General features: G+C 39.5%; 1 protein-coding gene across 1 annotated transcript in view; it reads right to left on the bottom strand.

Annotated features, from left to right (window-relative positions):
* Positions 1–15,031, bottom strand: part of PRSS35 (serine protease 35) — a 32,788-nt gene extending 17,757 nt beyond the window's left edge. Inside the window, exon 1 of the mRNA XM_044421583.1 lies at positions 15,019–15,031. The gene's annotated coding sequence lies outside the window, so the exon portion shown is untranslated. The remainder of the gene's footprint in view (positions 1–15,018) is intronic.
* Positions 15,032–17,790: the final 2,759 nt, after the last annotated feature.

The raw sequence follows: 17,790 nt of genomic DNA, 5'->3' as shown, positions 1-17,790 counted from the left end.
TGGATGGCAACCAAGATTGCGGCCATCTCCCCACCCCCCTGAATGGGGAGATGGCCATGATTGCAGTTGCGTTCATGCAGGGAAGAGATAGAGGAGCTGACGACAGAAGAACTTGCTGAACTCCAGAGGCAGTAGCAGAAGGCACTTGCTGAGGAGGATTCCACTGAGGAAGAGGAAGACAGGGAGGAGGTTAGCAGTGATGTGATACAATCCATTATGAAAAAATGGAATGAGTGCCAGGATTTCTTTGAGAAGCACCACCCCAACATAACTGTAATGAACAGAGCGTTGAATCTGATGAACGATAACGTGGTCTCTCATTTCCGGAGGGTTATGCAGCACAGGAAAAAACAAGTGACTATAGACAGATTTTTCACCATAATTGACCCTGCAGCTAAGAGACAAAGAAGAAAGGAAATCCCTGAGAGAGATCTCCCCAGTGTCCTTATGGAGGGGGACTCTCCCTCAAAATAATAACCTCCCCCCCCACCTAGGTTAGTATTCTCCACTGTACTGTACAGTACTTTGTTGTTCTTTGTCGTTTTGTTTCAAATTTTTCTGATTAAAAAATAGTCACAGAATGGATTAACCTTATTTACACTGAACCTTATGGGAAAATTTGAGTCAGCTCATGACCAAAAATTGGCTCACAACCACATTTGGAGGGGCCAGAATGGATTAACCTTATTTACATTGAATCTTATGGGGAAATTTGACTTGGGTCACAACCAGAGTCATGGAACGGATTAAGTTCATGAGCCAAGGTACCACTGTACTTATTGGAATAAGGCAATTACTTGGAAATGACTCAGGCTTACCTTAGATGAATCAGGAACCAAGCTAAAACCAACTTTGAGAATAAAATCAACAAAGTGCTAAAACTAAATGTGTAACTCAACCAAAGTTAAAATAAAAGATAGGGTGGAGATGAATTTATTTGAGAGGCAGGAGCTAAGCTTAATTTTTGTTCCTTAATGCTAGGGCTTGGCCTTGCAATATGTAAAGGACAAGAGTGGAACTTGCTCATCAAGGGTGTTTCTAGTCAGACTTAAGCCACAGCTTCTTTCCTATTGGAAATTACACAGGCAACACATGGTGATGTGATTATACCTTTGAAGCAAGTATACTTGTGGCTAACAGTGCTTCCTTACTAGGCATTGCTTGTGGAATTTCCATGATTTGTTCACTCACTTTTTACAGGGCATCCTCATGATGCTATCTAATTATGTGTGGTCTAGAGGTTAGAGATTTGGAATGGGACTCTTGGGACCTGATTCTGGACCCCACAGAGTGGAAGATGCACAGTTGGCATGCTACATCAGTAAAGCAGAGCTATTTTAATTGTCATACAAGCCATACTTGCTTGAGGTGTAGAGCCATCAGAGGCACCTACTTGCCTGTGTGCTCGGTTTGCCCGCTGCTGTAAAGGTTCTGAGCCCAGGTTCTTGCCTTCACTAGTGAAGTTGCACAAAAAATAACATCTGTAAAACTGGGGCTTCTATCTCTATATTTTGTCTAATATACAAATAAGATAGATATAAAGAACTCATGCCATTATTGTGGGTAGTAGCCAGGTTGGCCATAGCTGTTAAATGGAAATTAGCAAACATGCTCTTCTCATCATATAGAAATGTGGAACCTTGTACCTATGCAAAAAATCACTAGGAATCTTACAGCACAAAGAAGCTAAGTAGAACTTGATGCTTTTTATAAAGTTTGGTGTCCTTTTACTGAATTTACTAATACTGAAAATGCATAACACATTATTGTATTAGAATATGGAATAATTACCATTTTCAGATAGTCTTGCTTGTACCAAATAGAGATCATGAGTTCTTAAAAAGATTGTAAAGAAATTGACATACATGTGGTTTGCTTAAATTTGTAACTGTTCATGGTTACTTTGAATAATTCTGTAAAAAAGGAAACTTCACAATGTGTTATATGTTCCTAAGACATCATGATAGTGGAGTTTTGATTACCTATGTGAGAATAGTTTTATTGTAACATCTGAGTCTCTACTTCCACTGTTCCCAGTCTTATACCTCTTAATGGAGCCTGAATACCTATGAAACATAAGGGCATGCTGTACTCCTGATGGAGTGCAAATACAACATAAAATAATGTTGTAAATACCTAATTACAGCTGGAATTCCTCCAGTTTTCAAAATTAATCCTTTAAAAGTATTTTAATCATAAAGAAATTGAGCAAACCTTTGTGCTCTCTTCATGTACTTCTTGAAGTTGATCTGACATTGTATAAAAACAAATAAGCTTTTACTTTGTTGTATATTTACACAACCTGACAGTCTTTTCAGGTCACTTAAAAAGCAACAAACAATTCACTCCAAATGCCTTTCACTTTCTCTTAACATTCTTCTTGCGAATGTTGGGGCCTGCATATGTTACAGTTCATGCTAGAATAATTCATGCTAAGAAAACCACAGTCTGTCATAGCTCTTGGATTCAATTAATGTGTGAACATTTGGTTTACATATTTAGTTGCCACAGTCCTATGTTGTTGTTTTTTTACTATGATTTCATTAGTGGCTCCCAAGCCTTTTAATTAGACAGTGTACAAACAGCATTGTCCTTGGTTGAGTTCTGCATGTTAGATCCAGATCTGTGTGATAAAATCTTATTGAATATTTTGTAAATGTTAAGTTTGCTTTAACCATAATATTTATATTTTGATAATGCAATTTAATGCACATTTACTTAGACATAATTGAATTCAAAGGGGCTTATTCCCTAACAAGTACTTAGCATTGCAGTCTTAGAGTATATACTGCTATCCAGTATATTGTTATTTTTGTTTTTCTATTGTTTTTCTAAAAACAATAAAACACAGAACCAACAGAGCCAGTGTGGTGTAATGGTTAAGACCATGGGACTGGGACTCAGATGATCTGGGTTCGAGTCCCCGCTCAGCCATGGAGCCAGCTGGGTGACTTTGGGCCGATCACAGACTCTCAGCCCAACCTACCTCACAGGGTTGTTGTTGTGGGGATAAGATGGAGGAGGAGAATGATGTAAGCTGCCTTGAGCCCTTTGTAGGAAAAAGGCAGGCTATAAATCGAAAAATAAAAAACAAACATTAAAATAAACAGAATAGTAAAACCAGAACAATATGTCGATATTTTTTGAATGATGTGCACTCCAAAGTAAGTTCAGTAGAATATACTCCTGTTAAGTACTCCTGCATGCTGAACATCAGACCCAGCACCAGATGATCCTTGCTGAGGAAAGTAGTGCAAAGCTGAAACACCACCACCTATATATTCCCCATCACCACTTGCCTCACCAATGTGGTGCTCATTCTGTTACCCACGTCAATAGAAAATTTACAGCAGGAGACATGCAGCTTGATTTACCTCGTGCAGTTTGATGTGCTTCTACTGACTTCAGACTAAAAGCAGTCAAGGTACTCCATTATGAGTAAACTGCCAGAACCTTGCTCTACAACAACAGTTTCATTAATTATTATAAATACGTTTGTATGAAACTACTTTGTTTTCAAAGAAAGCCCTCCTACCACTCGCAACTGGAAGGCACTGCACAGTTGTGTTTTTTCTCCTTAACAGATTTTTTGTCCTACAGAAAATGAAGACACTGCAAGAAAACTCAGGAAGATGGTGAGCAGAAAATAACAGCTGAACCTGTATATTTCCATGGCACCACAAAACATTCATTTGGAAACATCCTTTTAGGCAAAGATAATTTGAATCCTTTGCATTGTATTAAAAATCTAAATATTAGAGAGGATTTCATTTTCCTTTTATGTATATATTTCACTTTTGATCTTCATTGCATTCCACTGTTTTCTCAAATCGCTGATAATAGTGGAGAGAGTACTTATTTGCTGTATTTTGAAACAATTCATTTATTTCATACATGTCTGAGTGATGGAACATAAATGGTCATTTAAGTAATTCAGTTTAGTCTTTTTGAGCATTATTTTTAAACTATCTGAGAAACATATCCTTTGCTGTTCATTTCATGATTTAGCATGACTGGCTGGGCAATGCTGGAGTCACAGGACTTTTTCTGTGTTTGAATTGTGCATATAGCAAGTTAATTTCTGGAAAAGATAATCCATGATGGAAGATCTGCCCATAACCAACTATGGAGTTAGAAAGGCACATTAAAGTCTGACTCAGAACAATAAAAAAACTGGAACATACAGAACTAGGCCTATTATTTACCTATGAATATATTTATACAGTAATTCAAAGTAATGGCCATCATCCCATTTCCTTCTGTCTCAAGGAGCTTTCAAACACTGGATATATAAACTATACAATGGATAGTCACAACACATTTTTTTAAGTGATAGCACTAGTTTGGACAGAATAGTAGTAGTAGTACTCTGTTTCCCCAAAAATAAGACCTAACTGGAAAAAAAGCCCTAGCACAATTTTTAAGGATGCTTGTAATATAAGCTCTACCCCCAAAATAAGCCCCAATTAAGATCATCAGCCAGACAGATGCATTTAGTACAAAGATGACATGACTGAATAAATGTAGATTTTTGTACATGAATAAATGAATAAATGTAGATTGTTGTACATTAAAAAATAAGAGATCACCTGAAAATAACCCCTAATGTTTCTTTTGGAGCAAAAATTAATATAAGACCTGGTCTTATTTTTGGGGAAATACAGTAGCAGTAGCAGTAGTAAATTCATGCATAGATGGTCCAGCCTACATCTTGAAATAGGGTATTGGAGAAGAAGGTGCCTCCTTTGTTTTAACAAATACACAATTAGAGAGAACTTGTGTGTATGTAGCAGAAGGAGAACTGCTCTCAGGTAAGAGAGAACAAGAAGGAACCAGGCCAGCTATCAGTGTTTGAGCTACATCTTGAAAGGGTCATTCTTAGGTAAGATACGAACAGAGGGAGGAAAATTTCTAGCCTTGGGAAGGGAGGGGCCTAGGAAAAGGTTGTCAGAGGACGAAGGAAACTATAAAAGCTTTGTTCTATATGTGTACTGTGCAGTTCCAAGGCATTCTGCCTTACATATGTAATAATATGTCATCTTGCCTGCCATATTCTTAATAAATTTGCTCATTTGCTTTTCTTCAAACTTCTTTTGGCCTGTTTCATGAAAGATCTAACAAGTGGAATGCTAAAGTTCCAAGGAACTCAGTTGGACTTCAGTTTAAGTAGACATTCATAGGATTGCATTGGAGGACACTTACTCAAAATCAGCTTTACTTGCAAGTAGATACAATGAGTCTCTTAACAAACAGGTCTATTTGCAGGTTGGGGCCTTTAACTTCCAATTGTAAATGGCAACTGGGGAATGAGGAACCTAAGCAAATTTAAAAGCTGCTGTAATTTCTCATAAGTGCACTTCTCATGATGTCATTAAAAGAGATATTGCAATAATATATCAAATTATGATTTTTCCAGAATAAAATTCAGATGTAGAACCCAAATTAGTGACTATAGTTGTGCCTAGGAACAGACTGCAACAACTATTCCTGGTTACATCTAAGATTGTATTTCAGGAAAAACAAGTATCTTCACTTTACAATAGAAATTTTGAGGGTCACTGATTCCCTCCAGTATGAGTGATTTTAATACTGAAATGATAATGAAAGAAAAGCAGTTGTCTTGCAGCACAATCCTAGACATGCCTACTCAGAAGGTAAGTCCCATTGAGTGAAAAGCATTCCTAGCTAAATGGTATATAAATTGAAGTTTAATGCTCCAAGAAAGTGGTTTGAGAAACATATTTGTGGACCATCCCATCCACCCAGAATGTTTCCCATGAGGTTTGCTAGTGTTTTAGAATTTTCCTCATAATTCTTTTATAGTTCTAAACAAGGAGCCACAGTCATAGATTAAATGAGTTCCAGTACATAAAAGGTTGCTTACAACATTCTTTTCTCTCCCACGTGCATTATGAAGAAAGAATATTCCAGCCCTACATTCTAAATAATTTCATGCTGTAGTTTCCATCAAAGTCACAAGAAAAGCCAGACTCAATAGAATTAAATCAGTATGACTGTAACAGCTTAACAGGTTGGTGGACAACAACATATCAGCAGTGAAGCAGAAATGCTGCCAGAAAGAGACGTTTGTCTGTCATAAGTAATAGTTTCACATTATGTTTTATGTTATTCATTTTTATTTGCTTAATACAAGTGTCCTCCAACCTGGTGCTCCTAGCTAGTGATTGGGGATGATGTATGTTGTAGTCTGAAACATCTGGAAGTCACTAGGCTGGGGAAGGCTAGGTGCCCCAAAAAATTTGACATCATTTCGTAGTCTAATAACATAAACAATTCTCGCTCAATTGATCTCAAATTTTAACAAAATGTGTAAAAACTAGCTAATGTTAGTTACGCAATGTTACACAAGACATGCTACAGCGTGTTTGGCAGGAGGTGGACTACCGACTTGACGTGTGTTGTGTCACAGGCAGTGTGCATATTGAACATTTGTGAAGCTTTGTGAAATCGATTATAAAATCTACATCCCTTTGAATTTCTAGTTCGAATTTTGATAAATCTTTTATTGTTCAACATGAAGCCTATTTAATTTTGTTTGCCTAGGACATGTAGTTACTCAGATATTCACATTTCAAATAATGCCAATTTTTTTGGGACACCCTGTATATTATTCCCTAGAAAGTGTTCAATACATACACAACAATAAAATATACAACTAAATTATAAAAGCTGTGTGAAACCATAAGCTAGTTCAAGCATAGAGCTAATCCAAATGTGTGCTTATCTTCCACCCCACCCCAAACATCTGGCTGGTTCTGTGCACGGAACTTGCTCACACCACCAACCATAAGCAAGATGGGAAAGAGGGCAGAAAGGAATATTAGCAAGAATTTCACAATCCTACAGTACAATTTAGAAGCCTTTCCCAAGTCCCACCAATCTATTATGCTTCTATACAGCAGCTAGTTGCCAGATTTTTACTTTTTGTCTGCACATTGGCAATTACAAGAGAACATAAATGTGAAGGTGGTCTTGTCTTACCTATGGGCTTCCAAAGGCCAATCTACTGCAACTAGGACAACAGACTGTTGCAGTAGATTGGCCTTTGGTTTGGTTCAGCAAAGTTCTCTTTGTGTTTTTAAATTAATTAGCCATTGCAGTTATTTTGGTCCTTTAGAAAGCCAAAGGAAACACTCTAATTAAGATTCCTATCAGTGCTGAATGAAGAATACCACAGGTTAAAGGGCTGATTTTTTTCAGACTTTGTAGAAATGTCAGTTCTTACCCCATGAAGAATTTCAGAGATGCCTAATTTTACCCTGCTGAGTCATTATATTACAGTCTAGACTGTGGTGCCAAACAGCTGGACATGAATATTGGGGAAAGCTCCTCCTTTGTTGTTTTGCCAGAAGAGCTGAGTCATAACTGTGCTAACAAATAAAGTATGCTGAAAAAATTATCACATCACATTTCACCTCCTTTAATACAAAGTTGGACAGAACTTGCATTGCATAAAAAAGCTTCTTAGTAAATTTTCCAGTGCTGGTGCTCTGGTGCTGCAGGGAGGAATGTTTGTATGTAATCCTTTTATCAGAGAAATTTTTGTGATCACATAACTAACATACCCTCCTGGCACACATGCTCGCGTGCGCGCACATACACACACACATTGCCTTGCCCCTTCTTGCAGCTAATTATATCATTACTATAGCTACATATTCTGATACATAATTGGTGGCAGATAGAAGCGAGGACAAGGTTCCTGCTATTCTTGGTTATGGAAAGCAGAGAACTTCAGTCAAGTGTAGGTTTCACAACAAGATTACACCTCCTGACACTCCCTCTCCTACACAGTTATTAATGTTGAAGAGTATTGTCCTCCAGAAGGTGTAACAGAGCTATTTGGGAGCAAAACAATTAAAACGAATATGCCTGCTTTCTGAATCGCCATGCCTAAGATTGCAGTATAAAATTTTTAATTCCATATTTTGGAGCTCAGTGTCATTAATCTTTTTGGCAGCATGCATGTGAAATTAATCAAGTATGGATAAGGCTCTTGGATAAATACTGGGTTTATAATCTGATATGTTCATATTCCTTCTTAAAAAGTTATTTATATTGTGAGATTTTTCTTAAATGTGCTGTTATACAAAAAAATTTGCTTAAAATAAATGCTAAGTTAAAAGTGATTTGATATCTTACATTGTTGTGTTGTGGGTTTTTTTTTTTTTGTATTTACTGTATGCATGATATTTATATCCCACCCTTTTCCCTCCAAGAAGCTTAAGGGAGCTTACATAATTCTCCTCTCAATCTGATGCTCACAACAATGACCCTGTGAGGTAGGTTGGGCTGAGAGTCTGTGACTGGCCTAAAGTAACTCTGAGCTCCATGGGTTAGCAGGGACTAGAACCCAGATTACCTGAGTCCCAGTCCCACAGTCTTAACCACTACTTCACACTAATAACTTTAATTGTGAGTTAGGACAGTTCTTTGCCTTGTAGAACAGGCTTTTGTACCTGTTTTTGTTGAACAAAGGTCTTGAAACTGGGCGTGCACACAAAGATTGAGGAAGAACATTGGGCAATGCTTATATTGGCTGCAATTGTGTGCAGAGATTGTTTCAATTTCCTGGATGTCAGTAGGATTTAAACTGCCTAATTCTGGCAAGGTTATAACTGTTGGGACTGTTCCTTTTCCACCAAATTGTACAAACTGGAACATATGACATATTATCTGAAGAAAATGATAAAGAATAACCATAGAACTATCAGTTGCAGTTGTCAGAAAACAAACAAAAAAAGTACAAAGTATATAGCTGTGTAATGAAAAAAGTGACCTAATTTTCTTTCTTAAAAATTGTGGCAGCCCTTTTTTAATTTTTACTTACATTGATATAAAAGAAGAACACTTTTCTTGAAGTGCTGCAATATGTAAATATATGCAAGATATACTTGGTTAGTTCCCTGATTATGCAGTTCAAGTATCAGCTGAACATAGGATTATAGCTTGCTTTTGGCAGAGTTCCCTGAGCCTTTAATAGTTGTATGCTAAGGAAAAGAATTCAGCTGATGAAACTTCCCACCCCTGGGAAAGGCCATGCTGTCATACCAGATATTTAGGGCACTGGAGTCTTGCTTTGAAAGAAAGAAAGAACAAACTACTAGAGTTATGGGGACCAATTAAGCTGCTTTATTTGATTTTTTTTTTTTTTAAAATAAGCATTACAGCTTCAGAATACCTTGTTTTTAATGCCACCACATTGTCAGCTTCTGAAATGGAACTAAAGCATACTATGGCCCTGTTGAGGGCTATATCTTTGTTCTGTGTTTATCCATTCCATCCCCTCGCCATGCCCAGAGTGGGTGGATCCCACTGCCTGCTTTCTGCCTAATTCACCACTTGTAGCAGTGTGAAAGAGAATGGATCATTTGGTGATCTGTTTTTGTGTTTACAGAAGGCTAACCAGAAGCTGCAGCAAGGGGTGAAGTGGGACAAGCAAGGCCCAGTTCATCAGCCCAGATGAGAATCTAGAGGTTATTTGGCTCTTACTTGGCTGGACTGGTTCTCTTCTAGTTACTTAGAAGAACTACTAGGTAACTTTAAAAATGGGTGTCTGAGTTTGCTTGTTTTCCTCTTCTTGTTCAGGTTTTCCTTTAATGCCATGGCTTTTAGATCATAAGCCTATAGAGAGAAATAGGTTCTTTAACTGAAATATTTAGTAAGTATTTGATACTTTAATAATAAATTCTTAGTTTGTCTATTTCAGGTCATATGCAACAAAACTACCTGACTGATTTATTTTTTAGAATTTTTGTATGCCGTCCCCTTGCTATATAGCCTCGGGACGGCTCACATGATTCACAGTGATATGGTTCTGTGTTTCAGCAGTAGCTAGTCTGAACAATATTACATACTGAATATATAATACTGATGTTTTTACCTTGGTGATTTGTCTCACAAATATTCTGGAAAAAATCCTTTAGCTATCTACTCAGGAATAAACATATGAGGCTATTTTCCTGACGGCCTCTTCCCTGTTTCTTGCAAAGACACCTAATTGTTACGATTTGTGTAACTGTCATTTGAAGATAGCTGATATCAAGGTCTCTTCTGAGAAAGCAACAATTGTGGGAGATGGCAGAGATCAGTCAGAAACAGAGAGCAAGAGCATGTTTAGCACTGAAGCTTAATTCCTATAATCAGCTGCACAGAGGCAGAATCTTTAGCACTAAGCTCCAAAACTTGGGGGTTGAAGGCTTTTCTTTGGGGTCTAGTCTCCAAATTAAAAGTCTTAGAAGTATAGTCCTTCAAAGGGCTATGGAGACTTGTTAAGTTACAGGCATCTAGGCTTACTTGTAAGAATTAGTTGTGGGGTGGGGTTTCTATTATTTTTCAGCAGGAGGCAGGCATGAAGACTTTTGGCCTTGATCTGTCATTAAATCCCAATAGAATAAGAAAAAATTCCTCAGTCACCCCACACAGTGGCCAGAAGCTCTCCACAGAAAGGAAAATTCCTGTGATCCAGACTGTTTTGGCTGGGATTGCACCTAATTTGATTGCAAGCCTGTAGGAATCTACACTTCCAAATCGACAAGGTAGCATAAGCTGTAGGCCATCCTTTGTTGGCTATTTCAGAGGTCCACTTCTAACAATCATGGAATTTATAATCGGACTTAGCCTGCATATGCACATCGGGGATTATGGTTTATATTTATGGAGAGGGGTAAGCCTCCTTTAAATGCCTTAAAACAGTGGTAGAATGCACTAAGTGGTCTCAGTGGGCCATGTCAGAATAGGCAAAATGCCTACATCAACTCATTTCCAGCTGAGCATGTTTATTTAAGGACCAAGCAAAGAAAAGTTCAGAAATGGTGAGCTGCGTTTAAAATAACACGAAACACAGAATTAGCTCATTAAAACATACTTAACCAACCAAGGCACTTTATAGGTGAGGAACAGCTTTGGCTCTGCAGTGTGACAAACTCTTGCCTTCTTGTCAGTCTGTTGAAGGTAAAAGGAAGGTTTCTTCCACTGGGGTATTTCTAAGCTATCTGGCGACTTCCAGAGAAGGAAATTCAAATTGAGCAATCAAAGGCCATTCACCCAAGGGTCTCAACAAGGTGTCAGTGCACTTGTGAGGACTTCCAGGGCATCCATTGATCTTTTCACTCCCTCCCCCCCATTTTGCAAAAATGCTTTTCAATTTTTAAAACAGGAGGCCAGGTTCTCCTCCTCGCTTCTGAACTTGCTAGTTATCAGTTAGGTGGACAAGAAGAGAAGAAAAGAGTAGCTTCTTCCTGGCCTTACACATCTTCTTCAAGTCATATTGACCTTTACCAAATGTTCTTTGCCTCTTCTCCCAGTCTCTCCTCTTGCTCTTTATCTCCCCTACTGGTTTATTTATCTTTTCTCCTCCATTCCAGCCTTCCTCCTGGCCTTTTTTCTCTGCTATCATTTGCCTTGCTTATTCTCCATCTTTCCTCCTTCTCCCCTCACTTGTGCTGTTCCTCTCCTGCTTGTCTTGTCTTTCTTTCCTGGATCTGGAACCTAACCATGCTCTTCTCTTCCTCTAACTCATTTATTTTGATGTGTCTTATTCTTCTCAGCCTTACTCTTTTTCCTTTTTCTTTCTTCTCAGCCTTACTCTTTTTCCTTTCTCAGCCCCTTATCTCATTCACAGACATATGGATCACCTTATCGGGCTGGACTTTGGCAACAGAAGAGGAAGTAAAAGTAAAAGTTGTGGAATAGTCGGGTGAGCTTTGGACTGAGGTAGGGAAAGGGTTTTTCCACTTTTTGGACGTTGAGGACAGCATGTGCATTGCTAGGATGAGAAAGGGCAATCCTATGTAGATCTTCTCAGAATTTTCATCAAATTCCATGTAAGAGTGCATAGGATTGCAACCTTAAATGGGTATTTTATTGAGCTTAGGTGGGGTCAAATATATGAATTGGTCTTTCAATTTGTCTGCTTGTATTCAGTTAACTTGGTCCAATTATTTATCTTTGCCTAGTCAGACTCCCATGGCAGTCAGTATATGACTAGCCACATCCATGAGAGTTGATTTGTAGTTGTTCCCACAGAATTTGCTGAAATTTCCAAATATACCCACAGCTCCAAAAGGCTGGGGACCCTTGCCCCTGGTAATTCCTGCATGGACCTATTAACATAAGGATAAGTCATGGGGCAGTGATGGTGGCTCTATATGCCGACAGTAGGGTTCATGGTCCTGTCTCTTATAACACTCCTCTCATAGGGCCTCCTTGGAGTTAAGGGCCACCCATGATGATGATCCAAATCTAATAGCAGGGAAATAGATCAATGTCTTGGTCTGTATTCATAACGAGCCCTCTATGTGTAGAGAGCAACCCAGCTCTCCCTTATTAGTCTCCTAATATTTGTCCAATTCTAAGGAGGGGGCAGAGGGAAGCAGTGACCTTGCAGTTTCAAGATTCCCAAGTGAAGAGTGTAAGCACCAGCCCGCCTTGGAAAAAGAAGGAGAAATTTCAGAACTGAGTGGGAAGGACATCAGGTAAAGAGAGCAGACCAGTAAAGAAATGTTCAACATTTGCACGATTTGTAAACTGTGCAGGGAGCCTCTGAGCTGATGGACAATAAAGAAATATAAGTCCTTAAGCAACAGGACCACCCTGAGGACAGAGCCAGAATCATTATGAAAGGGAATGAAGGAGGAGATATTCCAGTTTGGATTCAACTCTTCACATTGGCAAATGCTTATCCCACATTTCAAAGAGATTTTAATTCTGATGTATGTTATTTTGTAAAACATTAAACTCAACTAAAAGTGCTATGTTTCTAAGGCTTGTCTAGGTCTGCTGGAGAGGGAAAAAGTGGGGAACCGTACTGTCCATACTATGAGAAGTAATACTACAATGTTTCTGGATCAGGTACATCTCTCCACGGTGAAGCAGTCAGGGTGAGGAGCCAAGTTTGGTCCTGAGCTGGAGTAGAGTCGCATAATTTTCCCCGTGTAGAGGCTATCAGTACTGTCTTCTACACTGTGACTCACTACCAGCATCGAGGTTGGAGGAGGTGATTGTAGGGAGCAGTAGGCGCTGTATGCAGCATTGTTCTCCGTTGCGAACAGGTTGGTGGACAGCATGCCCCAGACAACAAAGATGTGATTCCTGATATCTACATTCAGTTCTCATTCCTGTGGCTGGAATGGCATCTTACTGAGGGCATCTGCCATGGTATTCAGCGTGCCTGCCACATGGACAGCAACCAGAGATATGTTCTGGTGGATACACCAGTCCCGTATTTCTATGGTTAGATGATTTAGAGAAGCGGACCTTGTGCCACTGTTTGTTGAGATAGAATACTACTGTTGTATTGTCTGAGGCAACTTGATATGTTTCCTGTTCAGTATCTTTTGGAAAGAGATTAGTGCCTTGTGGACAGCAAGGAATTCTAGATGGTTGAAATGCTTTCTCCGGTCTGATCCAGTCCATAGGCCTTGCATTTGGTAATGCCCAGAGTCGGTACTCCAAATGGTAAGTGATATGTTCTTAGTCACTGTCACTATTGGTTCTGGCAGCATGAAAGGTAGTCCTTGGATGAAGTTGGACTTGTTCATCCACCAGGGTACCTCACTTTTATGCATCGGGCCAGTACGAGATATTTCTGAGGTGAGTTGCAGTTGGGATGGTACTGTATGCCTTCATAAACTGCAATTGGAGTGGTCTCATGCACAGCTGTGCATACTGGACTACTGCCACAGTAGATGCCCTATGTCCTAGTAGTTGCTGAATTCTACAAATGGTAGATCTTGGTTCGGAGTGAAGGTGAAGAGCTGATATGGTGAATTTCTTGAAACAGTCTGATGGTAGATAGACTTGGGCTAACAAAGCGTTCAGGCAGGCTCTGATGTATGTGATGGTCTATGAGGGAGTAAGCATGGATTTTCATTGTTAATACACAATCCAAGTTCCTGGAGAAGAATACATGCCTTCAAAATGGATTCGAAAAGTTCATTTTTGGAAGCAGCCACTAACAACCTGCCATCTAGATAAAGGTGGATTTGTACCCCTTGAAGGCTCAGGTGGGTGCACACAACAGCCTTACATTTAGTAAAGATCCTTGGTGCTGTTGACAGACCAAATAATAGGACTTTGAACTCATAAGGGTCAGAACCAATGTGGAACTGTAAGAAATGGGAATAGTCCAGCTGAATGCTTATGTAGAAATGGCTGGAACCATGCATATAGTAGAAGCAGATATGAATGGTTCTATGCAATGTGGAACAGGCATCACCATGTCCGTCCTGTTTTGCAGAGCCCAACAGCTTCTAGGGATCTCTTCTAAGGCAATCAAACAGTTATTTCTTGCTTGCTTGGTGAACACATGAGAATGAAGGCAAGCATCCACAATACAACCCTCACCTAGGCAAAAAAAGGAAAGGGGGTTGTCCCTCTCTGTAGCAGTAACTTACCATCACATTGGCCCCACTTTTAAAAAATGGTTTTTAAAGCCACACACCCACATGCTAAGAACTGATTGTGAAGTTTGAGAGAGATAACAACAGAAGACTGAGGTTTTTAAAAATGTCTTTTTCTTCGGTTAATGCAGTCAAGAAAGATCAGAAACTCTCTCCAAGATGCAGCCACAATGCTGATCTAGGAAGAACTAAGGGAACAAGCAGGAACCCATGAGGGACATGTGTAATCCAACAGCAGCAGAGGGTTTCATGCCTAAATTCCTCAGCCATAGAACTGTCCCAAAATGAGGCACCATGCAGGTGCACAGCCCATCTGTATGATGCACAGAGCTCACAAGGAAGAACATATGCCTTGGGTCTTACCTGCAATGCAGCTTCCCTTTTTCACTTTTTTGTTCAGCTTCTGTTTTGAATGCAGATTAAATTTACTTCAAGTTCCTGCATATAAGTGGCTTCCTACTGATCTTCTTTGTCAAGGCTGCCAAATCACTGGTACTCTCTGGTACTGGTACAGTAAACAAAGGTGCTATGAAGGTACAGAAGATGTTGCTAGCAAGGCTGATGCTGTGCAATATGGCTCCCCTGTGGTCAAAACCTGCTAGTTTTCATCCCAAATAGGACACTGAACAGGAAAAAGAGCATCTTTTATACCTTTATTAAGTGCCATGCTCTGTGGGATTTTTCTATGCATTACAAAATATTTCTCAATGATATCCCAAAATTGAATGGATCCTATATGCTGTTTTAAAACTCAGTGTAAAAACAGTTGGGCTTACATGGCAGCATCAGTGTAAGATTGTATTGGAGGCTTTTGCAATTCTTCTCTCTCTCTCTCTCTCTCTCTCTCTCTCTCTTTCTGCTTTGTTAGGCTGCCAAGCAGCTCATTTATAAAAACTAGATGCTTCACTAAATTGATCAGGTCTGCCAAAAAAGAAAACGAAGTATAGGAGTTGGAACTCTTTTAACATTTTAAGTGAAAACTATGTGTGAAATACTTAATGGGGTTGGAATACAAGAACACATCAAAACGTTTGGACTATCTAGGGGATCACATTTCCGCAAAGCTGAAATATTGAGACATAACTCTGTGTAATTAGACCACTGATTGGTATTAATTGCTACAACAATATGTGTCTTTATAGTCAAAGTGTAACACCTCGTAACTGGAAATTGTTGATAAAGTGGTATCATTAGGAAATTAAAACATTTGGCAGGTGTTTCCTGAAAAACTGCAGCGCAAGAAGTTTGCCAAAGCAAAACATACAGTTTAGTATTTTAGACTTTAGAGTAGGACAGAGATATCTATATGTACAATTTAAATCTGTTTCATTCTGCATTGCTGTTATACCATATAATTATACAACTAGAAACATTAGTATCTTCAGAATGGTTATCTTCAGAATGCTTCACTGCAGTCATATTAGTGAAAACATAAGAGTCATTCTGGATCAGACCAAGGATCTGACATTCTATTTGCACAGTGACCAACTGTCCAAAGGACCCACAAGGAGGGCACAAATGCTACAATACCCTCCCATCCATATTCTCCAGCAACTTTTGGACCTAAGCATACTGCCTCTGATACTGGAGATATCATATAGCCATTACGATTAATAGCTAATGTTAACTGTATTCTTCATGAATTTATCCAAACTGCTTTTAAAGCTTTCAGAACTGGTGGCCTGCACTCCATCTTCTGGAAATGAATTCCATAATTCAACTATGTACTGAAGCAATGTCATAAAGCTTCAACTATGTAAATTTTAAAACCAAAATAGCTCTAGTCCAATAATATTTGCAGATTGCATCCCTGCTAATTGTTTCTGGGAAACATCAGATGTATTCTATATTGTGGTTCTTGGGTAGCATTAATAAAGGCATTATTTTTGTGAAGTCTGTGAATGTTAGCATAACAGACCAACATACTTGCTTGATTCTAATCTTTATTGGCAGGTGATATTCTCATATGTATACCTCAGCCAAACAGGTCTTTTGTAATGGTTTAAATTACTAGCAGGCCCAAGAAATTAACTTAATACTGATTTTGCAGTACCAGTCATTTCACAAAAGTAAAGCCATGTGACAGATAAAAAGGATCCTGGGGTTTCATTCTCCAGTAGTACAGAGCCAAATTACATCAAAGTGATCTGTGCATCATACACCCTTCATAACTGCATGATGGCGGAGAGTGGAACATCTGGGAGGAAATTTTTAGTAAAAAATGGCTCAAGTGGGAAAACATTAAACAGCTTCTCCTGCTTACAGTTTCTTGGCTCTTCCACCCTATTGTTGTGAGGCCAGAGCACTCTTCCTAATTACTCACACAGGAACAGGCAATGAAGGTTTAAAGCCTTTTATTCTAAATAACTTCAAAGATACGCAGGCAAGGAATAATACAGGAGCTGTTAATGGTAGTTCTAAGCAACACAGTTGGCCCCTCCTTTCTGACCTATCTGAGATGTATGACGCACCCTTCACCCGACGGGAGCGCCCTCCCCATGAGGGCTAGATAAACTCTCTCTTCTTCTTTCACTTTCTCTTGCCTCTAATTGGCTCAAGCAGTGAAGTCTCCTCCTGTGTTGGGCACTCTCCATAGCAACGGGTTCTTCCACTAGCTACGTTATCTCTCTGAAGAATGTTGACTTGCTCTGGCTGAAGAAAAGCTTCGTCAAAGTCAGGTGGCGGGGGGAATGTTTGTGCAATGGGCATCAAATAGAAATCTTCTTGCTCTAAGGCCTGACTCTCGCTGGGAGCTTCTTGTTCTCTCACTCGTGCTAATGACTCCTTTGAGTCGTTAGGCACGACACCTATTCTGTATTTCAGAGATAGCCAAACCAAGGCTTTTTGAGTATAATTTGTGATTCGCACAGGGCTCAGAGTACCCCCATTCTGGATCCCAGTGAGGGCACGGGCATGATCGCGGTGACTTCTCCCAAGGCCACCAGCCCATTCCACTCTCTTCTTGAGTCTCACCCCAGCATTATCCAGCCACTCCTGCTGATGAGCACAAAGGCATTTTTGTGGTACTACCTCCACTGCTGCTCCAGGTGGCAAATCCAGTGATGCTACTGCAGGTAACAGCAATAGCAGTGGCTATTCTGATGGTGGTGGCATTTCCTCCCTGTCTTTAACAGCAGCCACCTTGGCTGCCACCCTACCCCTGGTGAAGAAGTTAAAGATGGAGAAGATCCAGCCGACTGTGAGCTCTTACTACATACCTTTGCGAGTGAGCATGGAGTAATTGGGTAGGAAAGGAAGAGATACTGAAAGTAACAACCTCCCATGTGCTATTTGCTCCATTTTCAGGAAGACAGCAGGTTGGGCCAGCGGCCTTATGAAAACTCACCCCGTCATATTCTGCACTGCT

This window comes from Varanus komodoensis, unplaced genomic scaffold (assembly GCF_004798865.1).
Source record: "Varanus komodoensis strain SLA01 unplaced genomic scaffold, ASM479886v1 scaffold12, whole genome shotgun sequence".
NCBI lineage: Eukaryota > Metazoa > Chordata > Lepidosauria > Squamata > Varanidae > Varanus > Varanus komodoensis.
The sequence above is the reverse complement of the archived record's forward strand: the minus strand, read 5'-3'. Positions and strand labels throughout refer to the sequence as shown.